The 17,106-nt window shown below is 37.3% G+C and overlaps 1 protein-coding gene and 1 pseudogene across 5 annotated transcripts in view; one reads left to right on the top strand and one right to left on the bottom strand.

Annotated features, from left to right (window-relative positions):
- The window catches only part of LOC122740256, a 51,105-nt pseudogene extending 44,473 nt beyond the window's left edge, over positions 1-6,632 (top strand).
- DOCK3 (dedicator of cytokinesis 3) overlaps positions 1-17,106 on the bottom strand; it is a 529,377-nt gene that overhangs the window by 465,492 nt on the left and 46,779 nt on the right. The window lies entirely within an intron of this gene.

Raw genomic sequence — 17,106 nt, 5'->3', positions numbered from 1 at the left:
AAACCAAGGGGATGAGTGTCTTCCTGTTGTGGACCTGCTAAACAAATTGTGGCCTGTTAATGTAATAGAATATTATTATGTTATAAGAAATGATAAAATAGAAAATTTCAGAGGAAACTGGGAAGATCTTGATAAACTAATGAATTGAAAAGAGAGTAGACAATTTATACAATGATAACCTTATAGAAAAACAATTTTGACAGACTTTAGAAATCTGATCAACAAGCCATGAGTCTCAACTCTCAGCTAAAGTTCTGCCTATTGCAACAAGCCTTTTCTACTCTTCCTTGACCTTTGTGCCTCTCTGAGAGCAGCTCTAATTTATGCTGTGTATATCTTGCTTGTTCTTGATTGTCTGCATGTAGTCTTCTGTTGTTAGACTATCAACGTGAGAACAGGGACTGCTTTTTGCTTATCTTTGTATACCCAGTGCTTGGCACATGTGCCTCGCACATAGTAGGTGCTTTATAAATGTATGTCGACTTGACAGCATGAGTGCAACTGAATGAAGATGAAGTATGCTACCTTCTGGGGCAGCTAGGTGGAGCAGGGAATAAAGCACCGGCCCTGGATTCAGGAGGACCTGAGTTCAAATCCGGCTTCAGACACTTGACACTTACTAGCTGTGTGACCCTGGGCAAGTCACTTAAACCCCTATTGCCCCACAAAAAAAAAATGCTACTTTCTGAAAGAGTGGGGATGACTTGTATGAACTGATGTATAGTGAAGTGAGCAGAACGAGGAGAACATTGTGCAGTGACAGCAATACTATTTGATGAACAATTGTGAATGACAATTATTCTCATCAAAACAATGATCCAAAACAATCCCAAAGGACTATTGATGAAACATATTATCCACCTCCAAAGAAAGAATTGATATTGAATACAGACTGAAGCATGTTATTTTTCACTTTCATTTTTTTATTCAAAGTTTTCTTGTAATAAATGACTACTATGGTAATGTTTTACATAATTGCACATGTATAACCCATATCTAATTGCTTACCACCCCTGGCAGAGGGGAGGGGAGTGAGGGAATGAGGGATAAAATTTGGTACTCAAAACTTTAAATAAAAATGTTTATTATTTAAAAAAAAGAAAGAGAGGGGATGAACTTAACATGAAAAAAAAAGAGATAAACATTTTCAGGCATGGTTGATACGGGAATTTGTTTTGCCAAACTATGCAGCTACATATTGAGGGCTTTATTTTTCAGGTTTTTTTTCTTTTTGTTTAGTAGGATAGGTGAGAGTGGGAGGGACAGATTATTTTTTTTTTTTTTGCAGGGCAATAAGCGTCAAGTGACTTGTCCAGGGTCACATAGCTAGTGTCAGGTGTCTGAGGCCGAATTTGAACTCAGGTCTTTCTGAATCCAGGGCTGGCGCTTTATCCACTGTGCTATCTACCTGTCCCCAAATTAATTTTAAAGTGCTTTTTACTTGAAAAACTGAACTAACAAACTGTTCAAAACTTTTAAAAGCCTCTTGCAGGTTGGCAAGACTACAATCAAGTGTGTTTGCTATTAGTCTTTTGGTTTAAGAGCCTTATGCGTAGCCAATAGCCCATCATGCCTATATTTTCAGTTTCGGTGCAGAAAAATCCTCATCCTGCTCTCAAATACACAGGCTTATCCAGCTGTCCACTTCCTACATCTGTTCTCCTCATCTGAATCCCTTACCATCAATTAGCGATAGTCATTAAAATATCACCTATGCCTGCAAAGTCATCAATTTTTTGTTCAGGACCTTCTAATCCTTAGCAACAATTTCTAGGTGCCTTGTGATAGTATCTTTGTTCCCACATGAGTCATCAAAAGTAGGTAGTGGGGTTGTCAGTTTGGGTAATTCACCAGATCATAGATTTAGAATTAGAAGAGACCTCAGAGGTCATTTACTCAAACCATTAAATGCGGGTTTATTGACTGACGGAAGCTCAGGAGGTTGTGACTTGTCCAAGATCTCATAGGATTTGACTCCAATTCTTAGACACATGAGCCAGTGTCTTTCCCCTGTACTATTTTGCCTCTTAATCTCTCCTGTCAGGCGCTTCTCCATTACATCCTAAGTACATTCCTTATAAAGACAGCAGACCTCTCTGTTGTTTATGTCAGATTGACAAACTGCTGTACCACTAGCCTTCAACAGGTTGTCACTCACAACCACTACTCATGTTTTATTGCTCTCATTTTTACCATGTGGCCTGGGTGCCTAATGAAACCAATAGACAATACATCAGTCATTTCTAGGACCACAAAAACTTGCTTTCCAGAAATCGTCCAATTTCCACCTTCTAGAATTAGTGCCTGATACCTATTATATGGGTTTTAAATGTTCGGTAGTCTTTCTTCTTTTTCTTGTCTGTCACAGTATTTCACTCTTCAACCTCCTGACACAGATGAGAATAACCACTATGGCCTCTTTACATTTGTATTACTTTAGCTTTTTTCTGAACATACTGCTTCTCTTAGCTTTCACTCTCACTTGCGTTGACAGGCAGTTAGGGTCCCAGAGGGAAACTGATTACTAATCTCAAATGTTATGGAGTAACCTTGTTAGCCTTGGGTTTCTAGTAGAGTCATTCACAAGGTCCCCACCAGTGTTCATCCCACTATCAAGTAGCCAGTAGACTGAATTAGTTTTTAGAAAAAGTATTTATTAAGATAGAATAAGTAAAAGAGATTTGTAGAAAAAACCCCTCCAGAAGTCTGGAATGCAAAATAAACACAGGTTTCCGGGGAAGAGTGGGCACAAACCTTGAAGAACAAAGGTAGCAAGGCACATGTGTAGAGAGTATACGTGGCAAAAAGGAAACTCATAACTTCTGGTTACTGGAAATTCTTTTCTCCCTTTGTAGAATCCTCATGATAGACTGGTCTGTTCATATGACAAACTTCTATCTTTATATATAAGTCCCAAAGGTATGCCTGATTTTCTAAGACAATCATAAGATGTTTCCTGTGTGATTTCATCTGTTTTATCCCAAGACCCAAAACTTTATAGGCTTCTCAAATTGATAAAGAATTTGTTCACATCTAATTCTGGTTTTTTTGATTGACATCTAGGGCTTTTGAGACTACATTATTAGGGTTAATTAGAGTTCAGCCCTACCCTCACACTAATTTTATATTGTTGCCAATCTAGCTCATGTATGATGACATTCCACATATAATAATTAAACATTACATAATTTGTTAATAAATAAGTTATCCACCAGTTAATCTAAGCACTAGCTTCCTACACTGTAGGTTATAATCCATATGGATAACCATGTAACTGAATGTGGGGGTTGCTCAAAATCTAGCAATAGTAAAAGGTCATGTATACTTATTTTATATACCTGTATACCTGGGTCATGTAAAAATTTCTTGGGGCAAAAAGAGGTTGCAAGTAGAAAAAAATTTAAGAAGCCCTGATCTAGGCTATCAGATCTCCTCTCAAAATAGTCCCTTCCCCTCAAATTCAGACTTACCTGGTTATCTCGAATAGCACCTACTGAGGTTTTTCTTCTTTCTCTTTCAAGTTAAATTTTCATTTCTTTAAGATAAATCACCATGAGCAAAATGGTAGACAGGTGGCTTTCCAGAATCTCTAAGGAAGTCAACTGAAGGAAGAGTTATCATCACCTTTTCCCTTCTTATAAGATAATCACTAAGAAAGTCACTGATGAGATCACTCTCAACAAGAAACATGCAGACAGGGATATTTGGTAAGATATGTTTGTATTTTACTAACTCTACTGTGATGAAATAATTGTGCAGCCTCTGTGTGTGTGTGTACATGATTTCTTTTGGTTATGTAGTGACTTTTTATTTTACCAGGCAATTCAAGAGCGAGTAATATCTCTCCTTCCTCACACTTTCAGCACAAGGGGGAAAACATGCTGGTTAGTCTTAATGAGATTTTTTTCTTTCTGTTAAATTAATCTAAACCCAAAGCAAAAGCAACACAAACTGATGACTCTGCTTCCGTAGAGACTAGTTTAATAGCAATTACCTAAAGTGGATGAGATCCCTACTAAGTACTTTACCTACAAATTTCCTGAACACTTCTATGCTTTATTTTTATTTTCTGAAATTCAAGTTATTAAAATTTTGTACTGGGATGAAAGAGGTGTGTATGGTATTCTTTTAATTCTGGGTTGTCTTTTTTAGGTCTCTGTTGCTCCTTGATCATAATAGAAATTAGAATTATGAGTTTGAGCCAGACTCCACCCAATGCCATTATTTAATAAAAGCCATAAGTTCATAAATTAAACCCCAGTTACACTAGGCACAAAAATTGAGACAAACATTTACTTTGAAATAAACATTTTCATCCCATGGTTGTTTTTTTTTTTTGCCTTGCAGATAAAAAAGTATGTAGAGGATGAACTGACAAAACAGGGTTGTTACTTAAAAAATAATAATAAACTACTGACATTTTAAAAAATCTCTTTAGATTTGAGAGACTAAGCAGCTTAGTTTTTCAAGGTTTCTGTTCTTCCTTTAAGCACACATCTTAAGGTTTTCCCCATCCTGGACCCTGAGCAGTTAGGATCTTCCTTTCACAGATCCAAATCCAATGATCATTAAGTTTAACCCATGAACCCCAGGTGGTATAGATCCTGGAAACATAGAAAACTGGGGGCAGCTAGGTGGTGAAGTGGATAAAGCACTGGCCCTGGATTCAGGAGGATCTGAGTTCAAATCTGGCCTCAGACACTTGACACTTAACTAGCTGTGTGACCCTGGGCAAGTCACTTAACCCTCATTGCTCTGCAAAAAGAAAGAAAGAAAGAAACAAACAAAGACATCTCCTAGTCCATATGATGAAGCTAGGTTTATTTTTGTATATAGGAAAAATAAGAGTTCCGCCTTCTAGCTACTGCACCACCTTGAAATCTGCATACCAGCTATTTGAATTTATACTGGTTTAATCAAAATTAGACTGGAAGGCAGAGACTACCCAAAGGGAAACATGTTGTTTTCGGTAATTTCCAGTCATGTCCAACTCTTTGTGGTCCAGTTGGGATTTTCTTGGCAAAGTGGTTCGCCATTTCCTTCTCCAGCTCATTTGACAGATGAGGAAACTAAAGCCATCAGGTTAAGTGACTTGCCAGGGTCACATTGCTAGCAAGTGTCTTGGGCCAGATTTGAACTCGGGACAAAGAGCCTTTCAGACTCCAGACCAGCACTTTAACTATTGTGGCACCTAGCTCTTCCCAGGGGAAACATGACCAGCTGGAAATACCCTGGGGTCCATCATTAGATATGTTTCCATCCATATGAAACTTAGAACCTACTAACTTCCCCCACAAAAATAATTCAACTTCAGATGTGGTTGTTTTTATATATAGCTTCACTCTCTCCGCCGCATTTTCTGCCAATTTCCCACAAAAGAGATTCATTTAGAAAGCACTCACTTGACGAGTGATGATGAAGACCTATTTAATCTCTGCCTCAATCCTAATTAACATTTTTTCTTTATTTTTGTTCCTCTTTTGTACTGGTAGTCCGTTCCTACGCAGTATCTTATTCCATTTCCAGTTCAATTCAACAAAACACGTGTTATTGTTTACAGTTGACCTCATAATATAAGTTTCTATGCATGTATAGATTTCTGTTATAAGCAAGCACCAACCCCCCTCAGAAAAATGTTTGGGGCGGGGTGGGGGGGGGGGGGGGGGTACCAAACCAAGTCCTTGTGTGGGATCACAACAACAGACTACTTATTATGTTCCACAACCAGCAAATGTGATTCCCATTTTTGGAAAACTCTATAAGCTATTATTGTTAGATGTTCAATATTATGTTTGTTTTTTTTTATGTGGGAGTAACTGTCATATTCATGAACTCTGTGAAAAAGCTTGACAATGCAAACTTCCAACCATAGATAATGGCCATTTCTAAAACTATCCCCCAAATTGCTGAACCCTCACTAAGCAGGGCCCACCTACCTTAAGATAAACAATTACTTATGAGGCCACAGTCAAAGTTTCTGGGTACATGAAAGATGCTGAAGAACCCCAAATGACCACTCATGACCTTATCAGCCTAAATCTTGCTCAATCATTCCACCCCCTTCCCACCTCCCATCCCGTCAAAGTCAAGTACACTGATTATAGGGCAGAAGGAAGGACTTTTTGTTTTGTCGTCCAGAGAAAGGAAAGAGGGAGCTGAGTGAAGTTCAGTTAAACTATGACTGTTAGAATTTTCATAAAGTTTGGTTTATGATGACCATGACCCCTTTCCATAATATATAGGGTGTCCCCAAAAGTCACAGTGCAATTTTAAACTATATAGAAAGTTAAGTTGCTATTTAGGATTATTGTAACTGCAAGTGTTTGTTCTTTTTTGTGAATGTAAAAGAATGGAAATTGAAATTGCTTGCTTAAAAAATGCATGCATACATATATCAAAAAGCCCCACATGAGTGTTAACTATTTTAGTAACCTAGAGCCTGCCTTAGAATCTGGAGACTAGCTAAAGAGTTAAGTCAGAAATTTAGACCAGGAATTCACGTATGACCCTTCTGCTCTTTGTTTTGTCAGGTGGTTTCTTATAAGCTAATGACTATCTGTGTAAGCGGCCAAGGGCCCCTGGGTCTGGGAAATTTACAGATCCATGTTTTGCAGAGTATGCCAAAGCTTTGAGAGCAAGCCCCCTATCTCTAAAGAGAACTGACCAAATAAATTTATAGTGTCAGTCACGGAGTGAGTCACATTGATTGGAAGCTAATGGAGGGTGACCTTAAGACACCGATCCAATAAAATACAGCACACCCCTTGTCTCCAGCTCTCCCCACCCCAGGCAAACTACTATCTATAAAGAAAATAAGGCAATATCAAAACCTACAAAGAGCTAAATTGTGATCTAAGCAAACATAAAACAAAATGCCATATCAACTGAGTAATAACACCAAACTGGAAAAAAAAAAAACCAAAAAACTAAAAACTAAACCAGAGAGATCAGTCCTAGATTGGGAGGCAGTACGTGTTAGGAAGCTATTTTTTTCTGACTCAACCTGTTTCCACCAGCTTGGGCATTTTAAGGTAAGCCAGCTTGTCACCTGAGCAAGGCGATCCTCTTATACCTCCATAATCAATTCAGTATCGTACTCACCACAGAGGCTTTCCCAAACCTTTTCATCCTACAACAAACCTCCCCCTTCCTGTCAGGCTGAGAACCTTGACTCATATTGTACTGGGGAAAAAAATGAGACCAGTTCACTAAGATCTCCTCTTCTCCCCTTCATCTCAAGATCACTCAGGTGCCTACTCCATCTATCTCCTCCTTCATTGCTATCTTCATATGAATAAGTAGCGATTATCTTTGCCAAGGGGAAAACTCCTCTATATGTACAAGTTTGATCCCATTTTCCCATTCTTCTCCAGAAGACTGGCTCCTCTATCATGCCCATTCTTCTCATTGATTCGAAATCTCTCCCTGTCTACTGACTACTTTCCTGCTGCCTACATACATGCTAATGTCTCTCCCATCTTTAAAAACTATTGCTTGGAGACAGCTAGGTGGCACAGTGGATAGAGCACCGGCCCTGGAGTCAGGAGGACCTGAGTTCAAATCCAGCCTCAGACACTTGACACTTACTAGTTGTGTGACCCTGGGCAAGTCACTTAACCCCAATTGCCTCACTTTAAAACAACAAACAAAAACTATTGCTTGGTTTATCTATGTCCACTATCATCCTAAATCTCTCCACCCTTTTGCGGCTAAACTTGAGAAATGTGCCTATCGACAATCAGTTCCTCTCATTCTTTCTTAATTTTTAACAGTTTGGCTTCACCCATTATTCAAATGAAACTGCTCTCTCGAAAGTTAATAATGGGAGGCAGCTAGGTGTCACAGTGGATAGAACACCGGCCCTGGATTCAGGAAGACCTGAGTTCAAATCTGGCCTCAAGACATTTATCATTTACTAGCTGTGTGACCCCTGGGCAAGTCACTTAACCCCAACTGCCCTGCAAAAAAAAAGTAATAATGATCTCAACCACAAAATCTAATGACCTTTTCCTCAGATTCATCCTTCTTGATCTCCCAGCAGCCTTTGGCACTATCAGTCACCCTCTTTTCCTTTTCCTTGAGACTAAAAAGTTCTGAGACATGTAGGCAGAGAACTAGCAGGGAGTAATGTCAGAAAAACCTAGAAGAGAGTGAGTATCCAGGAGAAGGGGATCCACAGCATGAACTCTGCCATCCTCTAATACATGCTCCCACCCCAATGGATCAGGACAGACAAAGCTCAGAAGCTCCTTTTGACTTACCGTCTTACCAGAATGATCTTCCTCAAAGTTTTCATGGTACCACTCTCTACTCAACAATTTTCAATGTGCCCTGTGGCCTATAGGATCAGGTCCATAACTTCATAACCTGTCATTCCAAGGTCACTAAAGTCTGACACATTCTCACTGTTTCTCTATCTGTACCCTAAAATCTAAGTCGATCCAACCCATGCATTGTCCCCCAGAACATGATTTGCATTTTTCCCACTGAAAACCCTCATATAAGCTATACCCCCCCTTCCTGGAATATCCTTACCTCCATACTTATCCAAAGTCTACCTATCCTTCAAGATCCAGATCAATTCCTATCTCTTTAAGGAAACCTTTCTTGGGAATATTCAGTCAAAAATGAAAATATTGGATGACACCAACCCAATTCTCAAGAATCTTACAACATGATGGGGTGTTGGGAGGGGACATATAAAGCAAACATAACCTGGGGAAAATATATGGTCTTTGGAGATAGCAAAGCATACAAGAGGCATCTGCGCCTGAGGCAGAATACCAGTGGCGAATCATCTGTTGTTGGAGAGATCATGAAAATGGAATATAGAAATAAAACATACTCTCCACTGGAACAAAGCAGGAATGTTTCTTCCTGGATGCTTTGCCCAGTTGGGAGGCATAGCAGCAAAATACAAAGACCCAGAGGAAAGGAAAGGCTCTACCTAATGCCACCCCACTCTGGTCCTGCTATCACTGATGAATGTCTTTCCTTGTAGCTTCTCACTCTCTCCTCATCCTTGCTTGTCTTGTATGAGAAGAATTATAAGAGCCAATCTATAGATAACATTGGCAACATTTTACTTCTCTTTTTACCACTTACAAAACTCTGGATAATTGTTGCCTCCACAGAGTATTAAAATTCAAAAGACTTCTCAGTAGAGCAACTTCTCCTATTGCTTTACCTTTTCCCCAGGACCCGCTAGTTAATATGTCACTTTCCCTGTTGTACTAAAACCCTGAACTATGTCTTCTAGAAAGTTACTGCTAGTTCTAAAAAGTTTGCTGAGGTTATGTGATCATGTTCATGTTTGTTGATGCCTGACCCATTGATAATGACAAAAAAACTTTAAATTAAAATCTAGGGCAGCCAGGTGGCACAGTGGATAAAGCACTGGCCTTGGATTCAGGAGGACCTGAGTTCAAATCCAGCCTCAGACACTTGACACTTGCTAGCTGTGTGACCCTGGGCAAGTCAACCCTCATTGCCCCACCCAAAAACCCCCAAAAAACGAAAAAAAAATCTAAGAGGGAAAATTACAATCTTAGGACTTACAGTCATATATTTTTGCATCTCATATGTAACCTTATGTTAAATTTTCATTGTATATATAGGATTTTCCCAACTGTTATTTGTTATCTGTTAAATCTCCAACTCAAGTTATTTGAGGGCAAAGATTATGATTGTCATGTTTATAGCTTTCATAAAATGCCTTATTTAATGATCCTGAGTGACTTAAGCAAGTGTTAGCATTGAAAATTGTGAGAATAAAATGTACCATGTCCTCTATTCTCTTCCCAATGTAACAATTAAAAGTATCTAATGTTGTATTAAATGCCTTCATAATTTAGTTTTAATCATCTATATATCTATGTTTGAAACCATAATTTCAAAGCTTTTAATACTAATATAATTATGAATTAATTTTCATGAATTTCATTACCAATTAATTGTTTTAATTACTAATTTATTATTAAATTTAATTACTAATATACTAAAAATACTAAAAGAAAAATAAGTTAGTTTTAAGTTTACAGGTATTTTCTTTATGTATGAGTATAAATAAAATACCATTGCTATAAACAAATGTACACTCTATAGACATACTACATACTCTCTTCATACTTGATATCTTATTTGGTCCAGTTCAGCTAGCAATAATATGGCCATATCCCATAGATTTCAAACACAGGGAACAGAAGATATCACAATCCAAGAAAAAATATGGTGGAGTAGAAAGAGCATCAGATTTGCAGTAAGGTAGAAAATGGATATAAATATATATGTGTGTGTGTGTGTGTGTGTGTATTATGTATATTCTAGCTAGGAGATCTTTGCTACTAACAAAATTGCTCATATATATACATATATACACATATACACATATACATATATACATACATACATATATATATGTGTGTGTGTGTGTATATATATATATATATATATATATATATATATATCTGGGGCCTTTCTTTATCCTTATCACCTCCCAGCCATCTCCTATATTACCTGCAGTCCCACCATCATATTTATCTCCGCCTCCCCACTGTAAATTGGAGTTGCCACAAGAGCTCTGATAGGTAAGGACTTTATCTTGTCCAGAACTAGGCTTCATTAGTTTGGGGCCATGTACACACACAATGCCAGTATCATCTCCCTCCCCCCCTCCCCCCACTAGACCCATGTAAGGATGGGTTTACAAGATTGTGGGGATTTTGTTGCAAGGGTTGTTTCTCTTTTTCCCCCAGTGGAAGATATTTGAGGGAGAAAGTGGGGCTAGTGATAACATTACTCCCAGCCCTCAAAAGGAAAGAAACAAGGATTGTTGAAACATTTAAAAGAAAATGCTCAAAACAGAAAAGGAACAGTTTAAAAGTAACACACTGAATTATTACATACATTTTGGGGGGGTGGGGGCAATGGGGGTTAATGGACTTGCCCAGGGGTCACACAGCTAGTAAGTGTTAAGTGTCTGAGGCCGGATTTGAACTCAGGTCCTCCTGAATGCAGGGGCCGTTGCTTTAACCACTGTGCCATCTAGCTGCCCCCCATTACATACATTTTTAAAAGCAATCATTATGCAACCAGAAATTCACATACAAATTCCACATACATTTTTCTATTGCATATATGAAAATGCCAATTATTTCATTTGGCTGCTTATTAAGTATGAAATAAAATTACATTGAAAATTAAAATGTAAAAAATTAATTATAAGATCGAATTTAAAACAATTAATCCTAGAGAGGAATAAGTTCAGAAAAAAAAGAGCAGCTGTGTACCTCAGATTCCTGGGGCAGAGCAAGGTCTCAGGTTCAGCCTTGAGCTCAGTCTGAAGCCTGTGGTGGAAAAACCAGGGAAGGAAACCCAGACTAAAGGGAGGCTTACAGGTATGCCACTCTGGACCAGCAGAGTTTTCCAGATGTCTGATAGTGACTGATTCCAACAGTAAGTAGAGCTTGCTGAAACTCCAGGGTGAGCCCACAGACATATTGCTCAGACTCAAACCCAGCTAAGGAACTTGCAGAGCTCAGACCAAGTTAGCAGTGACCAGAATTTGCCCTGGATCATACCACTCTGGGAGCACTGCAAGTTTGCAAGTCCCCAGCATAAGCTGTCCCTGAGATCTTAGGATAAAACAACATTGAACATACTAAGAAAGCACCGGTAGGATCAGCCTAGACATTCCTTCCAGAAGTACATAGGGCCTGGCCCAAACATGAAGTTCAAAGCCAGGAAATAGACTGGAATAATGAGGAAACAGAAAAAGAACTCCACACCACAAAGAACTACTATGGTACTGGGGAGGCTTAAAACAAAAAACCAGGAAGAGTACGATTCAAAAACATCCTCAAAGGAAAAAAAACCAGAATTCCTGGAAGAAAAGAATCAAGTGTTTTTAAAAGAGTTTTAAAACACTTTTATAAATGAAATGAGGAAAACAATTGGAGGTGGGAGTGGAGAATGAGAATTATGGAAAGGGAAATACCAGCTTGATGCAAGAGCTATTATAAAAACTTGCCCAAGCAAGTTCTCTAAATTCTCTAAAAATTGGAATGGACCAAATAGAAAGTAATGACTCATGAAACATGAAAAATATTAAGATAAAGTTAAAAGGCTGAAAAAATGAAAGAAAATGTAAGGTATCTATAGCACAAACAACCAACCTGCAAAACAGATTGAAGAGAAAAAAATTTTAAGAATCATTGAACTCCCCTGAAAGCCAAAGAACATTTAAAAAACTAGGTAACATATTTTTTTAAAATTAACTAGCCAGATCTCTTAGAACGAGAGGGTAAAGCAGAAATAAAAATAATTTACTAGTCACTTCCTGAAAGAAACTTCCACAAATATGGTCTTGATACATAAACCAAGTAGAGTTAAAAGAAAAAAAAACATAGACCAATATCCCTAATGAATCTTGATGTAAAAATTTCAAATAAAACATTAGACAAAAGACTAAAACAACACACCACAAAGATTATACACTATAACCAGGTTGGATTTATTCTGGAAATACAAGATTGGCAAAACACTAGCAAAACTATAAACTTAATATCATAATAATCATATTAATATTAAAATCAACAAAAATAATGTCATTATATTGATAGACACAGAAAAGTATTTTAACAAAATAGAATGCCTATTTCTGTTTTTAAAAAACCCCACTAGAGAACCTAGGAATAAATGAACCTTTCCTTAAAATGATATTCTATGTCAATAACCAAGAGCTATCATTACAAGTAACAGAGATGAAATGAGCATCCTTTCTAATAAAATCATGAATGTAAGAAGGATGCCCATTGTCACCTTTGACTTTCAGTTAATGGTTTGCCATTATGTTGCATTCAGACAGATATAAATTCACACTGACAAATATAAATTTCATCAACCTCTGAAATTTTTACTCCCTAGGCAATCCTACAAAATATCTAATTCTCTTACAATTGCTATCAAATACAAAACCAGCTCTTTTTTCTATGAAACCACAAGATTAGGCAACATAAGACTTCAAAGATTTCTCCCTCTTCTTCCATACTCTTGTAATTTAAAAAATCAGCTTTCAACCAAATATAGCATTCTGCTTCTTATTATGTCCAAGTATTTTTTGTTTTGAGGCCAGCATCGCTAGCTACAAGCAAAAGCTTTTTTGTCCACTTTCAAGTCTTTAATATCTTTAAAAATTCATATTGTTACATTAGGAAATTAAAAGACACAGTTCCCAAAGAAACATATAAACCATGGTCTCCAAAGTGGGGACTGTGGAATAACCTCAAGGAAACTAAGTCTTAAAATCCTTCTCCCTGCCCCCCCCAATTATAGGTATATAAACAAACACCTGAGAAGTGTGTCCCATCTCCAGTGAGTTGCCAAATCCTGTCATTTCTACCTCTATGATATCTTTCACATCTACCCCTCCTCTCCACTCACAGAGACACTACTCCAGTTCAGTACATCTTCACTTCTTGCAAAGGACTATTACAATACCCTCCTAACTGATATAAGGGAAATTGGTGCAAGAGATGGCAAAGAGCCAAAACTGAGGTCAGCACAAGTGAGCAAATGAGATTGCTATGGCATCCTTCAACCCAGGATTCCTGGCATCTGTGGCTCCATGGAACAAGCCAAGATGACAACCTGAACCAGGCAGACTTCAAAAATCTCCCATATTAGCTTCAAGGGATTGAAAGAAAGATTATGCAATGACAAGTCAGAAAGGAAATCTTCCACCTGTGACATGACAAACTATAATGAAACCTAACATTTTTCCCATTAGTCCCTGAATATGTGGAAGACTGTACTCATTTGTATATGGAGACTGAGAATACTTCTGTTACTTGATGATGCTGATTTATTCACTTTACAATTCTTCCTGATTATAAACAATTATATAAAGTCTGGTCTATTAATAGAGTATCCACAAAGGAAGCACGGCTGATAAAAGGAAGGGCAGATTGAGGGAGGCAGTGGTCAGAAACAGAGTACCCACCAGCTATCTAGACTGAAACTTGATTTCCTAGCCTTCTCTGGAATGGATGATGGTAATCATTCAAAAACACTTTATTCTCAAGCCAACTAACATTTGGTTTCAGAGTTGAATGAGATAAATAAATCATGAAAAAGAAATCACATGCATAAGTATTGTTCGCTAAGACGCCAAAATATATTTTTCAAATGACATGATTACATGTGCTTTCTTTGGTGTGAGAAACTCCTTTTTCCTACGTGGCTTATAACCCATCTACAATTTACCATATTAAAGAATTGCCTGAGGCTTACAGAGCTTTGATGACTTGCCTGTGGTCATACAGCTAGTAAGCATGAGAAGCAGAATCTGAACTCATCTTCCAGACTCAAAAGTCAAGCATTCATTTCACTATGGCCTGTTGCCACTGGGCATGACTGCGTGGCACTAATTCTGAGATGGTCAACAAAATAAAAAATGATAGGCCTGCAAAACCCATCCATCCATCCATCCATCCATCCATCCATCTATCTATACACATATACCACTAATAAACTTTTTTAACAATTCCAAAGAAAAGTGAATACTTTCTAACAGTTAGAGCTATCCAGAAATATAATTGACTGCTATATTTGGAAGTTGTGATCAAAAGAGATCAAGATCTTTGCAAACCTTAAAGTACTATATAAAGAGTAACTATTACTATTAGTTCACCTTCACTTGAGGCCTTCAGGTGAAGGTTTGATGACTACTTGTTAGCGATGTTATCAAGGAAATTCCTGTTTAGTTGTGAATTGGACTAAATAATCTCTGATAAATCTAACAATTATGAAATTCCATGATCTACAGAGATGAAATATATTAAATGTTTTGGCTTGGACCTATTAAGGTACAAACAAGACCTATGAAAAGGAAATTTCTAAATTATTTTGATAGAAGTCATTCAATGAAGTTCTTCTCTGATGCCTCATGGTAGCATGAAAATGAGCCATAAGTTCTTAAAAGCTATACCAGTGAAGTGCAATCTTTGGTACATACAACCAAGCTTTAAAGGCTTTGGATAAGGACTCAAGGATTTCAGTATCTGTCATACACAGATCAGCTTAACTAAGTACAAGAGAAAGCAATCCTCATTCTGCTCAGAATGGGATGGAAGTTTTCAGTTGGAGGATTCATTATCTTATATTAAATCACAATTTAAGTCATATAGAGACTGGAAAGTCTCACTGGCAGAGAACACAGCCACATCAACAAAATTCCCTGATCCTTAGGCATTGCAGTATGAAGTATCTGATAGAATAAAGAAACAACTGAACAATGGGAGGGTTGCATATAGGTAGGTAGATAGATAGATAGATGATAGATAAATAGATAGACAGATATAGAGATAATCTCCTTCCTTTATCGGCTCTGCTCTTGACTCTCCAGACTTCTCTACCTCTGCCTCAGCAGCTTTCTCAGCCTGAAAGATGCCTGTACTCTGGAAACCACCAACTGGGGAGTTCCACCGTGGAATTACCATTTAAGGTGGTACCCAAGTCATCCATGCTTACTCCTTTCTTGGTTCCACTCCTGACTCTTTGGACTTCTCCATCTTGCTCCTTCCCTTTTATGTGGTGTCTTCCTTCATTAGAATGTAAATTCCTTGAGGGCAGGGACTGTTTTTCTTTTTGCTTGAATTTTTATTCTCAGAACTTAGTAAAGTAATAAAGCATTATCAAATGCTTTATCCTTATTTATATAGTTAGGTCAAAACAATATAACAAAAACATCAATACTTCCCAAATTGTACTTTGGTGATCTCACTGATGGGTATTTCTTCTGACAAAACACAATTTAACCCATCAATGATCTTTTATCCTGTGCAATTCTTGTCTTCCCATAAGTCCTTCATAAATGGTCTTTCCAACATATGGGTAGATTTCCCATAGTTCTTTTGACAATGGCTAGGTACCAATGGAACACTAAGAATATATTAACATTCATTCCAACATGGTCAGTCCCTTTTCTTTTCCAACCATATATCTAATGACTTATTTTACATGGCTTCTTTTGCATGATTCTTGACTTGACTTATAGTTTACCCATCAGCAACATAATTTCAGCTTCTTCTGCTTGCCTTCTGCAGGTTACTTCCTCTATTTGGTCAAATATTTTGTTTTTAGAAGTTTGATTATTGCCTTTTATATTCACGTCTCTTTAGCGCTTAATTGTCCAAAATCTATGGCCCAGTTTGAACATGGTAACCTTTGCCAAAAACATCTTCATCTTAAGCAGACAGTAAGTCTTCCTCCTAATACATAATACTTCTTTAGATATAAAATTTTTTAGTCAGCAATGGATATCTTAAAACTGGGTGACATCTACCTGTTGCTCTCACCCTAGGTTACCAGGAAAGTTGATCAAGTTTAGAATGATTTCCTTTTGAAAGGTTAATCTTCTGAAAATATTTCTACAATTTGAAATATTCAAATGTTAATATATTCAGAAACTGACATGTGATATTTCTCTAAACTGGCTGACTTATTTCTTGGAATGTTCTGTATCAACGATTCATTTTATTTGAACAGAATCCTATAATAAATTTATATTTCAGTACATAAAAACTCAATATACAGAAATTTGAGGTTATGTAATTTATAAATCAGTGAACCCATTTTATTCACATTACCTGAAAATCCAATTTAAAGAACAGTCAGAAATTTAGGGCATCCTGTTATAGTAAGAGGATTTTCTGCTACATTTTGAAATATTTCTTTTGATATGCATCATGAAAATAGGGAATCAGGATACTTGGCAATATGATGCAGTAGAAAGGGTCCTGGATTTGAAGCCAAGATACTTTGCATCAAATCCCAGCTCTATCACTTACTACCTGTATGACCTTAGGGCAAGTCATTTAACCTCTGAACCTCAGTTATTTCATTTATAAATGAGGGGGTGGGATTCAAAGACTTTTACAATCCCTTCCAGCTCTAAAATGATGATCCTATGATGCTATGTTATTATACATGTACCTCTCTATTGCCTTTTGGGTAACTAATGACTTCAAAGTTTGTGTTATTCTATAACAATCAAATAGCAAAACTGGAAAAATGTTAATGTTAAAAAGATGGACCCTTGGGTCATTA

The sequence above is a fragment of the Dromiciops gliroides genome, chromosome 1 (genome assembly GCF_019393635.1).
Source record: "Dromiciops gliroides isolate mDroGli1 chromosome 1, mDroGli1.pri, whole genome shotgun sequence".
NCBI lineage: Eukaryota > Metazoa > Chordata > Mammalia > Microbiotheria > Microbiotheriidae > Dromiciops > Dromiciops gliroides.
This window is presented reverse-complemented; position numbering and strand designations above follow the sequence as displayed.